Here is a 14,990-nt window from a genome sequence, read left to right on the forward strand (position 1 = left end):
TTCTGAAAGAGATGGGAATACCAAACCACCTGACCTGCCTCTTGAGAAATCTGTATGCAAGTCAGGAAGCAACAGTTAGAACTGGACATGGAACAACAGACTGTTTCCAAATTGGGAAAGGAATACGTCAAGGCTGTATATTATCACCCTGCTTATTTAACTTATATTTAGAGTACATCATGAGAAATGCTGGACTGGATGAAGCACAAGCTGGAATCAAGATTGCTGGAGAAATATCAGTCACCTCAGATATGCAGATGACACCACCCTTATGGCAGAAAGTGAAGAAGAACTAAAGAGCCTCTTGATGAAAATGAAAGAGGAGAGTGAAAATGTCCTAAAGCTCAACATTCAGAAAACTAAGATCATGGCATCTGGTCCCATCACTTCATGGCAAATAGATGGGGAAACAATGGAAACAGTGGCAGACTTAATTTTGGGGGCCTCCAAAATCACTGCAGATGTTGACTGCAGCCATAAAATTAAAAGACGCTTACTCCTTGGAAAGAAAATTATGACCAACCTAGACAGCATATTAAAAAGCAGAGACATTACTTAGCCAACCAAGGTCCATGTAGCAACACATGTATACCTGTGGTGGATTCATTTTGATATTTGGCAAAACTAATACAATTATGTAAAGTTTAAAAATAAAATAAAATTTAAAAAAAATTAGATAGATTTAAAAAAAAAAAGCTATGGTTTTTCCAGTAGTCATATATGGATGTGAGTTTGGACTATAAGGAAGCTGAGCACCAAAGAATTGATGCTTTTGAACTGTGGTGTTGGAGAAGACTCTTGAGAGTCCCTTGGACTGCAAGGAGATCTAACCAGTTCATCCTAAAGGAAATCAGTCCTGAATATTCATTGAAAGGACTGATGTTGAAGCTGAAACTCCAATATTTTGGCCTCCTGATGAGAAGAACTGACTCATTGGAGAAGACCCTGATGCTGGGATTGAAGGTGAGAGGAGAAGGAGACTACACAGGATGAAATAGTTGGATGGCATCACCGACTCAATGGACATGAGTTTGAGTGAACTCCAGGAGTTGGTGATGGACAGGGAGGCCTGGCACGCTGCAGTTCATGGGGTCACAAAGAGTCAGACATGACTGAGAGACTGAACTGAACAGAAGGAAGGTGTGACAGATTACTGAAAATTGAGATTCATTCAGGAGAGGTAGCATTTTGTGGTTTACACTGGGAAATGTATGAATGAGGGAAAATGGCTGATTAATCATATAACCATCTCAGATTATCATGAGTCTATAGAAGAGAATGGTGGATGTAGGTACTTTGGGGCATTGAGTCCTTTGCCATAGAGGCTTGCCTATCAAGTGTTACTAAATATTTGGGTGGTTCACTTTTAAAATCATCATGATAAATCCTCAAGATTGAACTTTTTAGATGGGCTCATTTCCCAAATTTTCTGAGTGAAAAATTTAGCCACGAGAAGGCTGATATCCCTAAATATAACTGATTTTTGATAACACTGGTCTTTCTTGATGCTGGGTTTATAACATAAGAGAAAGAGACCAACGTCAATGATGTGAACTCCCTATAAATTTAACTTTATTATTCCACACTTTGCAAAATATTTAATTGACAATCTATTCAAAAGACTTTCATATAAAATGATTACCTGAATACTGATTTCTAGTTTTCCCTCATATTCTGATTTTAATGACAAAATAATAGAGGAAGCCAGAATTAATGCTGGCAGCTAGGAAAAAATACAGTAAGTTTGTCATAACATTTCAGGAATAAGAGCCAAATTAGAAATTTTGCCTTTTGATCAAGTAGTTTAGCCTAGAAAAATCTGGAAAACCCCTTCAGAGGGTGAAAGCACCCTTGGGAGGGAAAGATACATTCTACTTGGATCCTTACTATTGAAATTTAAAGCATTTACAAGGACCTGCATCCAAGAATCCACATATCCCAGGTAACTGTAGATCTGCCATATGATGGGAACGTTATTTATATTGATAGCTCTATGCTGATAACTTTAAAAGTAATGAAAAACAAACAGTTAATAAATAAAGTAAAAAATCTATTGAAATATTTGAATCTGGATATCAGAGAAACAAATCTATAGTGTTTGGTCAGAGGAATGAAATAAACCTATTAGCATCAAAGTAAGTTAAGCCAGATCAACCCAAAATCTACATTTTAAATATAAGGAAGTACTGAAACAGTATTTTTTAAGGGAAAACTTGTGATCTAGAATCTTGCTACCAGCTGAATCTTTATTCATTTAAATTATATCTTTTATAAAAAATAGTAAGCAGTGAAAATTGAAAGAAAAAAGTGAAATGAAGTTTAAATCATTGTAATTTTCTTTTCCTAAAGACATATAGATGGTCAACAGACACACGTAAAGTTCAAAATGCAAATCAAAACTGCAGTGAAAAGTCACATCATACCTGTCAAAATGAATTTTATCAAAAAACAACAAATAACAAGTGTCAGTGTGAATGTGGAGATAAGGGAAACTGTGCGATGTTGGTGGGAATGTAACTTGGAGCAGTCACTGTGGAGAACAGCATGAAATTCCTCAAAAAATTAAACATAGACCTGGCATATGATTGAGCAATTCTACTTCTGCATGATGTCCCAAAGAAAAGAAAAATACTAATTTGAAAAGATATACGGACCCAGCATTCATTGAAGCATTATTTACAATAGCCAAGATATGTACATAACCTCAGGGCATACCATGGATGAATGGATGAAGATGTGGACCATTACTCAGCCGTAAATAAGAACGACATCTTGCCATTTGGACAACATGGATGGACCCAGAGGGTATTATGCTGAGTGAAATAAGTCAAACAGAGAAAGACAAAGTCTGTATGATTTCACTTACCTGTTCAATCTAAAAAGCAAAACAAACAAACAAAGGTAACAAAAACAGAAATCGACTCATAGATACAGAGAACTAACAGGTGGTTGGAAAGTGTGGGGGAGGAGAGAATAGGTGAGGGAGATTAAGAGGTACAAACTTCTACTTAAAAAATAATTGAGTCATGAGAATGAAATATACAGCATGAGCAAAATAGTCAATTGTAATATCTTTCTATGGTGGTGAATGGTAGACTTATCATGATGACCATTTTGTAATATACTGAAATATCAAATTACTGTGTTGTGCACCTGGAACTAATATAGTGTTGTAGGTCAATTCTAGTTTAATTTAAAAAAAATATTTAGACACTGGGAAGAAATGTATCAAAATGCTAATGGTGGTTATCTCTAGGGGGTGGGGATTATAGGTGATTGTTACTTCTTATTTTATGGTTTTATGTATTGCTAGTTGTCTCCAATGAACATGCATGCTATTAAGTTAGAAAGGAAATAATAAATGCTATTAAAAATGAAAATGATTGCAATTATGTGCAAAATGAAAATGTAAGAATACTGTCAGAATCAGTCAGTTCAGTTCAGTTGCTCAGTCATGTCTGACTCTTTGCGACCCCAGTGACTGCAGCATGCCAGGCTTCCCTGTCCATCGCCAACTCCCGGAGTTTACTCAAACTCATGTCCATTGAGTCAGTGATGCCGTCCAACCATTTCATCCTGTGTAGTCTCCTTCTCTCACTTTCAATCCCAGCATCAGGGTCTTTTCCAATGAGTCAGTTCTTTGCATCAGGTGGCCAAAGTATTGGAGTTTCAGCTTCAGCATCAGTCCTTCCAATGAATATTCAGGACTGATTTCCTTTAGGATCGACTGGTTTGATCTCCTTGTCATCTAAGGGACTCTCAAGAATCTTCTCTAACACTGCAGTTCAAAAGCATCAATTCTTCAGTTCTCATCTTTCTTTATAGTCCAGCTCTCACACCCATACATGACTACTGGGAAAACCATAGCTTTGACTAGATGGACATTTGTTGGCAAAGTAATGTCTCTGCTTTTTAATATGCTGTCTAGGTTGGTCATAGCTTTTCTTCCAAGGAGCAAGCATCTTTTAATTTTATGGCTATAGTTACCATCTGCAGTGATTTTAGAGCCAAAATCTGTTAGAATGGCTGCTATCCAAAAGTCTACAAACAATAAATGCTGGAGAGGGTGTGGAGAAAAGGGAATCCTCTTACACTATTGATGGCAATCCAAACTATTACAGCCACTATGGAGAACAGTGTGATGATTCCTTAAAAAACTGAAAAGAGAACTGCCATACAACCCAGGAACCCCACTGCTCGGCATACACACTGAGGAAACCAGAATTGAAAGAGACATGTGTACCCCAATTTTCATCACAACACTGTTTACAATAGCTAGGATGTGGAAGCAACCTAGATGTCCGTCGGCAGAAGAATGGGTAAAAAAGTTTTGGTACATATACACAATGGAATATTACTCAGCTATTAAAAAGAACACATTTGAGTCAATTCTAATAAGATGGATGAAAATGGAGCCTATTATATAGAGTGAAATAAGTCAGAAAGAAAAACACCAATACAGTATATTAATGCATATATATGGAATTTAGAAAGAGGGTAATGATGACCGCATATATTCAAAACAGCAAAAGAGACACAGATGTAAAGAACAGACTTTTGGACTCCATGGGAGAAGGCGATGATTTGAGAGAATAGCACTGAAACATGTATATTACCATATGTGAAATAGATCACCAGTCCAAGTTTGATGCATGAAACAGGGCACTCAGGGCCAGTGCACTGGGACAACCCAGAGGGATGGGATGGGGAGGGAGGTGAGAGGGGGGTTCAGGATGGGGACACATATACACCCATGGCTGATTCATGTCAACGTATGGCAAAAACCAACAAAATATTGTAAAGTAATTAGCCCCCCATTAAAATAAATTTATTAAGTTAAAAATAAAAATGTGAAATGCACTGAAAACTAACAATAATGTACTGAATCTAAAATATCAGATGATATTGTTGACAGCATATCAGGGATTTGGAAGGAGTAGTGGATGGAAGAATTATATAAGCATGAAAAAAAGTGACTAATAATTAAATATTGCAATGAAATTCTTAGAAAACATTAAAGGATAAGAAAATATGATGGTAATTTTCCAAAGCATAAAATCGGAAGTGAGTAACAGAAATCATTAAAAAATGAGAAATAGAAGTAAAGTGAATTGTTTTCCATAAGAAAATATATATAAAATTTTAACTAGTTATACTTAAAATGTCACACTTCAGAGAACTTACATGTAAGGAGCTTAAACTTAAAAATGATAGTCCTGAGATCATAACCATTTTATAATACTTACTGCAAATTAGTTACTGAGTGCTTATTCAGTGCCAAACACTATTCTAGACAATACATCAATGTACTAAACAGACTAGGTATATGCCCTGGTGGAGATTATATGATACCTTGTCATGCAATGACCATTAAGAAATAGGTCAATTGTATTAGGAAATGATATACATGTATACTTTGGAAAAATGGAAAAGCAAAGTAGGGAAAAGGTGATTGCAATTATAGGTTGCAACTATAAATTGGATGGTCTGAAAGCTCTTGGTAAGAAAGTGACTTTTGGGCAAACATTTGAAGAAGATGAAAAATTTCATCATCTTAATACTTAATTAATTAATTAATACTTAATTAATACTTAATACTTAATCACTGCTTGAGGAGCAGTGATCCAGGAAGAGGAAAGAGCTGGTGCCCCATACCCATGGACACATAGCTAGATTATCTTCCCTGTAGTCTGGGAGGGGACACAAAATTAATTCTTGCCAATAGAATTGACTGTCTCTCTGTCTGTGCATTTTATTGGCCAGTTGGTTGGAGGAGATCGCGCAGAGCGCTCCAAGATGGCCTTAGAGAACAGTAGAGTCCCTTGATGAAAGATGATTAGGTTCCCTGGGAGGAGAGACATCTAGGAGAGCCACGCAACCTCCATCACATTGTGACATTTATGCTGTCAAGATTTCTTTTTTAAACTGCAAACTATAATTACTTACTCTGACTAATGCAGAAGAAATTTTAAGGACTTTGCCTTTGAAGGTAAGTGAAATGGGCAGCCAGGGAAGGGTTTTGAGCAGAGGAGTGATTTGATCTAACTTGTATTTCAAGAGTTTCACTCTGGCTGTTCTGTTGGTACCAGACCGCAGAGGTACAAGAGCAGAAATGGAGAGACTGGGTGAGCAGCTAGTGCAATTACACTAATGAGAAATGATGGAGGCTTGGACATCCCACCAGCAGTGGAGATGATGAGAAATTGTCAGTCCAACATAGATTTTGAAAGGAGAGCCAACAGAATTTCTTTTCATATTGGATATGGGAATGAAATAAAGAATGATGGCAAGGTTTTTGACCAGAGACCTGGGAGGATTGGGTATCTATTTACTGAGATGGGGAAAATGATGGGTAGAAAAGACTTGGTGGAAATATGAATTTAGTTCTTAATATGCTGAGTTTCAGGTGTTGAGTAAGCAACTGGAAATGAGCCTAGTTTCAAAGAGATTTCATAAGCTAAAAATGTTAAATAAATCATAATTCAGCTATATTATTTATTTTGACCACATAAAAATACCCTTATATATGATAAACTATAATTATGAAAAAATGTCTGGATAACATAATACATTTATATTAATCAAATATGATCCTTGAGAATGGTATCCATTTTAGTTTTCATTCCTTCACTTTTTATTGAAAATAAGATTTTATCATGTTTCATGCCCCTCTAGTTTTCTGTAATTAATTACTTACTCATATTATGTATACATTTTCCTATGGAGCATATTTGCATGCTTATTGATTTATATAAAACCCTTAGTATTTTATATTTGATTATGTGTCTTGATATATTTTGCTAATATATTCTTTTTTTCATACAATTACAAAAACTTAGAATATTACCCCAAATTATAACTGAAAACGTTAATCATTGTCTCTCTTTAATACAGAAGTGAAGAGAATGATTCTTTTCCAGTATCATTTGCTTCTCTAATTTGTATCTTTATAAAAATATATTTTCCTTTAAACTATTTTAAGAAATTGCCTTCCATTTTCCAAAATAATATGATTTCAGCATAAAATTCCATGTAATGCGATGGTTAGGACTAGGGAAAATGAAATCTTTTCCATTATTACGTATGGTTGATACTTCACTTTATGATCTGAGATTTTGTTGGGGAGCAAGTATCATCCATCAATGGATGACCATGATGGGGCCACAAGAATCTTCCAATGATGCACTAAAAACCATGACCCCAGGTTGACTCTGAGGTCGAGGACAGTCAATAATTAGGGGACTGGAATGTGAATTGATATCAGAGGCAACTCAAAGAATTTTTGAAGAACAGCATTCCTTTTCCTGACTTGTTGCTATTGTAACATCTTCACTGAAAGTAGCTCTTGCCTCACTGTGAAGCCAGCACTTGGTATCTGCCGGTTAAAACGCTTTTTGTCTCTAACTTTCAATCTGGAGTGGTTTTCTGCGTTCAGCACATCTTCCTTGTAACTTGCGTCTGCCTCTCCTTGAACAAATCAACCTTCCTTCTTTCCCTTCTTCCTTCATTTTCTTCTTTCCTTTTTTATCTCTTCCTTTTCTTCTATTGGTGTCTCCTTTTTTTAATCCTGTTTTCCCTCTTTCTTGCTATCTTCCAGATTAAATGTTATTTTTGGTCCCCCTGTTTCACCTTTTTCTCTTTCTGGCTGAGAGGTAATTTATTTGCTCTCTAGTCTTTTAATCAGTATCCTATAAATTATAACATGCAGCCTAAAATAGTGAATTATAAAGTGAATCAGCATCTTTACTCTCTTAGGCTTTTGTTATCTAGTATTAGCTTTCTTTCTTTCTTTCCTTCTTCTCTTTCATCCTCACAAGGCAAGGCTTATTTGTATATATTCACACTTTTACCAGTTTCTCTGCTCATTCCTTCCTGCATCACAAGCCTTCCTTCTGGAATCTTCTCCGTTTCTTTTAAGTCATTCCTAAGAATTATTATTATTATTTTTTTCATAAAAGTCTGTTTTGAATGAAAAGCCTACCCCACCCCCCCAACCCCGAGTGTTTCTGAAAAACAGTTTTGTTGAAAACACAATTGTGCACTGAGCTATTGAGAGACACTTCTCCCCAGATTTGAAGGGATTCCACTATTTTATCATTTCCTGTGTTGTGCTGAACATTTCAGCTGAAGGTTTAGTTTTTGTTCCTCTGCAGGAATCTTTCCTTTCCTTCTCACGGCGTTTAGGTTCTGTTTATTTTGCCACTATGTTCCTAGTAGTGTGTAACCGGGCACCTGAGGGCAGCTCTTAGCAGATAACCACTGCTGTGCCTCAGTGCTCTGCACCCGTCACCAGGTGGAAGGTCCTGCTCAGCCCCTGGTCAGCACCACAGCAATCCCCATGCACCAGCAACCGTCAGTAAGCGGCCCTTAGTGGCCCTGCTCAGCTGCTGGATGGTGCTTCAGAGGCCCTGCCCACAAGCAACCAACCATCACTGAGGGACATTTCGTGAGAGGGTTCAGCCAGAGACTGGCGGGGTGCTGGTCAGCAGGTGGGGAGTGAAGTAAGTGGTGATCCCGGCCTTTTCCTCGGGGCCCTCCAGCCTGTTTCCTGGCCCTGGCTCAGTGGGTGAGCTGGGGCCCAGGGGACAGGCCGGAATCTGTTTCCTGTCGGGCTCCAGAGCCCCCACCATGGCCACCCCTGGCCTCAGCCCAAGCCTGCAGCAGCAGTGAACCTCCGCACCTGCCTGTGTCTGTGAAGTAAGAGCAACGGCAGTCTGCCTGGGTCACGGTCTGCGAGGCCTGCCTGCGCCACCATGCTGTGGGTGGCCTGAGGCCCGAGGGCCAGCTGGATCGGAGGCCTGGCCCCCTCAGCGAGGACCTGGCCCTACGGGAGCCACCAGCTGAGATCTGCCTCCTCTTGCCCAGGACCAGGACCCTGGAGGGTGAAAGCTGTGCCTTGGTACCTTGCCCTTTCTTGTCCGAGAATAACATTTGTCTGATAGAGATTTGCAGGGACATTGTACCTGACCATGACCCGACCTCGGGAACAAAATATCTGACACCAAGACATCTGCAACAACTAACCACACCCTTCCCTCACCTTTCTTATAAAAAAGCTTCGCTGAAAGCTTTTGAGGAGTTTGGAGTTTTTATAGCATGAGCCACTCACCTCCGCATGACCTTGCAATAAACTTTTTTCTGTTCCAAACTCTAATGTTTTGATATTCTTTGGCCTCACAGTCAAAGTATCAAAAACCTTTGACTGTGTGAATCATAACAAACTGTGGGAAACTCTTAAAAGATGGGACATTACTGCCTCCTGAGAAATCTAAATGCAGGTCAAGAAGCAAGAGTTGGAACTGGACATGGAGCAACAGTCTGGTTCCAAATTGAGAAAAGAGTACATCAAGACTGTATACTGTCACCCTGCTTATTTAACTTACATATAGAGTACATCATGCAAAACGCCAGACTGGATGGAGCGTTCGTGTTGATGTATGGCAAAACCAATACAATATCGTAAAGTAATTAGCCTCCAATTAAAATAAATAAATTTAAATTAAAAAAAAAACAAGCTGGAATCAAGATTTCCAGGAGAAATATCAATAACCTCAGATATGCAGATGACACCACCCTTATTGCAGAAAGTGAAGAAGAACTAAAGAGCCTCTTGATGAAATGAAAGAAGAGAGTGAAAAAGTTGGCTTAAAACTCAACATTCAGAAAACTAAGATCATGGCATCTGGTCCCATCACTTCATGGCAAATAGATGGGGAAACAATGAAAACAGTGGCAGACTTTATTTTCTTGAGCTCCAGAATCACTGCAGATTGGGACTGCAGCCATGAAATTAAAAGATGCCTGCTCCTTGGAAGAAAAGCTATGACCAGCCTACAGCACGTTAAATAGCAGAGACATTACTTTGCCAACAAAGGTCCAGCTAGTCAAAGCTATGGTTTTCCCAGTAGTCATGTATGGAAGTGACAGTTGGACTATAAAGAAGGCTGAGCACCGAAGAATTGATGCTTTTGAACTTCGATGCTGGAGAAGACTCTTGAGAGTCCCTTGGACTGCAAGGAGATCCAACTAGTCCATCCTAAAGGAGATCAGTCCTGGGTGTTCATTGGAAGGACTGATGCTGAAGCTGAAACTCCAATACTTTGGCCACCTTGTGTGAAGAATTGACTCATTTGAAAAGATCCTGATGCTGTGAAAGATCAAAGGCAGGAGAAGGGGATGACAAAGGATGAGATGGTTAGATGGCATCACTGACTTGATGGACATGAGTTTGAGCAAGCTCTGGGAATTGGTGACGGACAGGGAAGCCCAGTGTGCTGCAGTCCATGGTTTGACAAAGTTGGACACAACTGAGCGACTGAACTGAACTGAACTGGCCTCACTGTGCATTGGGCACACAGACTTGCTTTTCAGTGACAGTAGGTTTCCTTTTTTTTTTTTAAATTCTACTAGGATTCATTCAGTTTCCCAAATCTGAGAATTTTAATACACTCTATTTGTCTCAATTCCCCACACAAAAGGAAAAAAAAAAAAACAACACTATGGTGCCTTTATAAATTTTTATGTTGTGTTATCTGGTACATTCTTGTTGAGAGACGACGTCATGAGACATCAATACGAAATAAATTCTCTGCCTGTAGTTTTATACATCATGACTGGAAAAATTTACATGGACTAGATTTTTTACTCTGTTTATTTTACCTTGTGTCCTCTCTATGACCATGTGAAGTTGCTCAGTGATGTCTGACTCTTTGCGATTTCATGGACTGTAGCCTACCAGGCTCCTCTGTCCATGGGATTTTACAGGCAAAAGTACCGGAATGGGTTGCCATTTCCTTCCCCAGAGGATCTTCCCAACCCAGGAATTGAACCCGGGTCTTCTGCATAGCAGGCAGACGCTTTACCTCTGGTTTCCTCTCCATTACCCAAATATTTCCACTGGCTAGTACTGTAGGATACACTTAAATTGCTATATGACCTCTGGCTCTCCGCTGTTAGGTCACAGAATTCAAGGAGTCAACAGGGTGAGTGGTAGAAGTATTCCTAGAAGCCAGTCCTGCACTGGAATGAAAGCAATAACTTAACCATTCATAGAAGTAATTGTGAACAAAATAAATGTACTAGATACTAGACACTTGAGTTTGACACTACTGTCAACCTCAGTGAACAGTCAGCTCATCTTCATTCTAGATGGATCCCTTGAAAGACCATTCCCTGTCTAAAGGCATCCAGCGAAATGGGAAATGTGACCCAGGTGAATTTGGACAGTAATGAACCATATGTCTGAACCAACTGCAGTTAAATGTATTTATTTTAAACATTTTACAAAAACATTATGATTATGTGAGCACATTGACTTGGTCTCCTTAGGACATTGAAAGGGGTCCATGTAAGTGAGGGGCCTGAAGTTTATTTCAGCACAAATCTACTTCTGTTCAGTCTCTACCCTCCTCCTCAAAGGTAACTATTTTCTGAATTCTGCCTTCATAGGTTAAACTTTATTTATTTTTTGGACTTTATACAAATGAGATTGCACAGTATATGTTCTTTTGTTTTTGTATCCTCTCACTGGACATTGTTCTCATAAGATTCACCTGCAGTGTTGCACATAGCTGGAATTGGTTAATTTTTAGTAGAGCATGACATCATGTGAATAAACCACATTCTTTCATCGATGGAAATGAGTCATTATTAGTTTAAAGCTCTTGCAGATAATGTTACTGTCCACATTTTTATCTTGTCTCTCAGTGTGTGTGTGTGTGTATTTCTTTTGGGTCTATACCTAGTAGTGGATCTTATGGATCATAGTTCTCTTCAACTTTAGAAGGTGATGTGAACCTCTTTCCCAAAATATTATATCAGCTACACTTTTACAATCAATCTGTGAGAGTTCTTATAGTCAGCACTAGGAATTCTCGAAAGTAGGAAGTGGAATCTCATTCAAGTTATGCTTTTCATCCCCTTGATGGCTGTCATATGCTTCTTAGCCATCAGTTGTCCTCTTTTGCAAAATGTCTGTTGACGTCACTGAGTTGTTTGCCTTTCTCTTATTGATTTGAAGAAATAGTTACATATCTTGAATATATGTCTTTGTAAGGAATATAAGTTGCAAATATTTACTTTCACATATTGAAAGTAAATAATTTTAACTAATATGTTATTAAATACCTATGTAATTTTAATGATTATATGTTTTTATGTTTCTAGAAAAACTATTTAGTTCTTTCCAAATATACTTGGTCCATTTTTGGTAGACTTAATTGCTTCACCTTTTTAATTTATTTTTAAAATTTCTTTAAATATTCAAAATGTTAATGTTTTGTATTCAAGATTTCAATATCTCAAGTGTTGTGAGTTAAGATCTGCCTTTTTTTTCCCCCTCGGTGCTGATTCTCTCCCATAGTTTCTTCATGTATATGTTTGGAGGGGCCAGGGAAAGGGCAAGAGGGGAATGAGACCTTGGTTGAGGTTATCCTTTGCTCCTGAGAGTTGATTTTTTTCCTGCCATATGGCTATGTGTGTCAACAATCTTGCTGCTGCTGCTAAGTCGCTTCAGTCGTGTCCGACTCTGTGCGACTCCATAGACAGGATATCACCAGGCTCCCCCGTCCCTGGGATTCTCCAGGCAAGAACACGGGAGTGGGTTGCCATTTCCTTCTCCAATGCATGAAAGTGAAAAGTGAAAGTGAAGTCGCTCAGTGGTGTCCGACTCTTAGCTGCTGCTGCTGCTGCTAAGTCGCTTCAGTCGTGTCTGACTCTGTGCAACCCCATAGATGGCGGCCCACCAGGCTCCCCCGTCCCTGGGATTCTCCAGGCAAGAACACTGGAGTGGGTTGCCATTTCCTTCTCCAATGCATGAAAGTGAAAAGTCAAAGTGAAGTCGCTCAGTTGTGTCCGACTCTTAGCGACCCCATGGACTGCAGCCTACCAGGCTCCTCCATCCATGGGATTTTCCAAGCAAAAGTACTGGAGTGGGGTGCCATCAACAATCTTAGGCCCTCTTAAATTAATTTCTTATGAATGATGTGATACAGAGGAGTTTGTACTTAATTTGCCAAACAAAGCAAGACACTTAAAGTTTAAATGTGAGAATAACATGGTTAGATTTCTAATATTAAAAGAGAAAGAGAGGGAGAGAAAGCTTGTAAAATGATTTGAGTAAAAAGTTGGAAGTTTGGGATCAGTTAATATGTTACATAGTCACCATGGTGGTAGGTAAAGCAGACACATACAATAATGCTGGCTGGAAGAAAGGTTGCAATGACTCATTGAGACAATATGTATTTGTAAGTAACATTAACATAAGTATAAACAAAAAGAATAAAACACCATTTGTCAAAGACCCACATTTTAGTGAAGAGGAATTTTCATTTGTTGCTGATGGAAATACAAATCTCTAAGGGAGAAATGTGATAATACATACTAGAAATCGCAGACTTCCCAAGTGGTGCTAGTGGTAAAGAACCTGCCTGCCAATGCAGGAGACAGAGGAGACCCAGGTTCAATCCCTGGGTTGGGAAGATTCCCTGGAGGAGGGCACGGAAACCCACTCTAGTACTCTCACCTGGAGAATCCCATGGACAGAGGAGCAGGGTCACTACACTTCACAAGGTCGCAGAGTCAGACATGACTGAGGCGATTTAGCATGCACACACTAGAAACTATAAAATCAAAAGTACAGTATTTTTTCCCAGAAATTCCACCTTTAGTAATAATTAAGGGACTATTTCAGCTTCCCTGATAGCTCAGTTGGTAAAGAATCCACCTGCAATGCAGGAGACCCTGGTTTGATTCCTGGGTGGGGAAGATCCCCTGGAGAAGAGATAGGCTACCCACTCCAGTATCCTCAGGCTTCCCTGGTGGTTTAGCTGGTAAAGAATCTGCCTGCAATGGGGAGACCTAGGTTCTATCCCTGGGTTGGGAAGATCCCCTGGAGAAGAGATAGGCTACCCACTCCAGTGTTCGGCCTGGAGAATTCCATGGACTGTGTAGTCCACGGGGTCGCAAAGAGTCGGACACGACTGAGCAACTTTCACTTTAAAGGGATAATTCAGACAAGCATGTTAAAGTGTATGAGCAAACGTTTTACTGGTTTGTTTCTGAGGTATAAAATTAAGACAAATTTATAATTCAGCAAAATAGAGTCATCAAAATGAAAATAGAAATTCATATACTTGAATGTGGAAAAATTCACAATCTAAGTAATAAAGTAGGTCACAGAACAGTATGTAAAATATTATACCATTAAAACATTTGTATACATGAGTAGAACATATTTGAAAATGTGTATGTAATTTAACAATGCTCATGTCAGGTGTATTTTTCTCTATTGACTTATAGTTTGATACTATGAATTACTATGGTTTAAAAACTGATGATGTCATTAATAGGCACTTCAAAGAAGCCAGTACGGACTTCCGCTTTACTGGGGACTACGATGACTTACATGCCTAAGAGTCTGATTGAAAATCTAATTGGATATATCTGAATACCAGCTTGAAAGAGTCTGATTATAGAAAGTTTAAAATGATTCATTTTGATATTTGGCAAAACTAATACAATTATGTAAAGTTTAAAAATAAAATAAAATTAGAAAAAAAATGAAATGGTGGACGACAGAATTTTCAAGAATTTAAGATTAAATGGTTGATGTAGAATTTTCCCCAATATTAAAAAAACATGATGCTTGCAGGCAATTTTGTACTAAATTTTAAATTCTTAGTTGAAAGAAAGATATAAGACCATATTTTGGTAGTATTTATCAGCTTCTTTCCTATATGAAGTTTAATTTTCTGGGATTTAAATTCCAACCATTCTGTCATGTAATAAATAGTTGCATTTATCAGATATTTGAAGTCCCATATAGATTAGGTGAGCTATACATTTTAAAGAAATGTATAATTATGATTCTACAGGTCACTATTTAGAGAGGTACTTTAATTAAATTCCTCAGTTGGATAAAAATTCCATTACTATTCTTTGAATATCACTTTTTAAGGCCAACTTTGAGTAACTGATTCTTTACTCATTAG

Source organism: Bos indicus x Bos taurus, chromosome 23, assembly GCF_003369695.1.
Source record: "Bos indicus x Bos taurus breed Angus x Brahman F1 hybrid chromosome 23, Bos_hybrid_MaternalHap_v2.0, whole genome shotgun sequence".
In the NCBI taxonomy this organism is placed as follows: domain Eukaryota; kingdom Metazoa; phylum Chordata; class Mammalia; order Artiodactyla; family Bovidae; genus Bos; species Bos indicus x Bos taurus.